The 1552-nt window shown below is 31.9% G+C and overlaps 1 non-coding gene across 1 annotated transcript; it reads right to left on the bottom strand.

Annotated features, from left to right (window-relative positions):
- Nucleotides 1-462: 462 nt before the first annotated feature.
- Nucleotides 463-626, bottom strand: LOC114710508. Its single transcript, XR_003737065.1, has one exon. It is a non-coding gene; the product is annotated as a U1 spliceosomal RNA (small nuclear RNA).
- Between the last annotated feature and the right edge of the window lie 926 nt (nucleotides 627-1552).

Below are 1552 nucleotides of genomic sequence, written 5' to 3' on the forward strand. Positions count from 1 at the left end.
AAATTTTGCATGAAGAAGGCAAACATTATATGTCTATAAAGGTCACAGGGGCCACTGAAATTTGAAATTAATCCAGTAGAATATGATCAGATATTTCACTACCTCCTACATTAAAGTATGCTGCTTCCTTTTATTTGTCTTATTTTCCTGATTCATTTTAATGTCTTTTTACCTTGTGAACACTCATTGATGGTTATAATAAGGATTGAACACTAGATAATGATTTTATACAGAACAGTTATTACTTTGTTTAATTTGTATCATTTGCATATGTATATGCATTTGCATGTAATTTATTTTATGAAATTCCTACTTTGACCCTGCACATGAATTTCAAAAATTTGTTTCAACTTTATTTAGGCTCAATTGACATTTTCACATAGCAACAATACCAGCTCAAAGAGCTTTGATTTATTCATTTACATTTTAGAGAAAGTAAGTTTTTTCTTCTTTTTTTTAATTCAGGGGAGAGCGCGAACACAGTCCCCCACTACCACAAATTATGCAGTGGAGTTTCCCGCATTTGGGGAAATTGCAGGGGTCAGCACATCCAGATTGCAATGGATAAGCCTCGACCTGAGAAAACCACCTTCATGATCATGGTATCTCCCCTGCCAGGTAAGTATGAGAAAGTAAGTTTTATAGAATAAAAATAAATACAAAACCTCAGCTAATTAGTTCACTCACTATTGAATTTTTCCTTCTGTTTTGAAATTTATTGCAACTGTGGATGTTTAGGTTTGAGTCATTTTTCTACAGATCATTTCTTCAGTAAGAAGAAACACACTTGCTATCATATGGATCATACAAAGAGCGCTTGGGACAATAGAAAACACAAAAGCTATTACAATCAAATGAACCATGACTTTTGTACTATTGGAACTTTAGAGATGGCAGGCTCAGAGGGCTGTGCAGAGGAACTCTGGAACTCATGCTTGGAAACTCTACCTGACCCTGGATGTATTACAGCATTTACTACATTTCCAGGATATTTGTAGAATATTAGCCAAAAATTTTATTTCAGGCTATAAACAAAGCAGGCAACAAGAAGATGAACATCAAAACACATTAGGCTGTTTTGAAAGTAGTTTTGCAATTTATTAAGTAATAAGTTACCTATTTCAACAAACCCAATATTCAAAATACCAGATAAAAGAAGCCAGATTGTAAGTAGTTGACTCCTTTATTAATGAAAAACCTTAGACCTTCTTCCCAGAGAGCATGGAACTAATAGGCACACCCCCAAATTACATCAAATTATTTAATTTAAAACAGAACTTATTGAATGAAAACTTTTAAAAGAAAGCATTTTAGAAAATGAACAAATTCATTGATTTTAAGAACACTTGGGTCTTATTTTGATCTTACTAATCTTAACATAAGCAACATAATTAATAAAGATTTAAACCTCTCAAATATGATTATAGTTTATGCACTACTGAAGGAATGAGATTAAAGACATAAATCTCTTTTCAACTCAGAAAATCTTTCATAACGGTAAAAGAAAAGAAAATAAATTTAGTATTCAATAAACCTTATGCTAGAATGTAAT

The sequence above is a fragment of the Peromyscus leucopus genome, chromosome 8a (genome assembly GCF_004664715.2).
Source record: "Peromyscus leucopus breed LL Stock chromosome 8a, UCI_PerLeu_2.1, whole genome shotgun sequence".
In the NCBI taxonomy this organism is placed as follows: Eukaryota; Metazoa; Chordata; class Mammalia; order Rodentia; family Cricetidae; genus Peromyscus; species Peromyscus leucopus.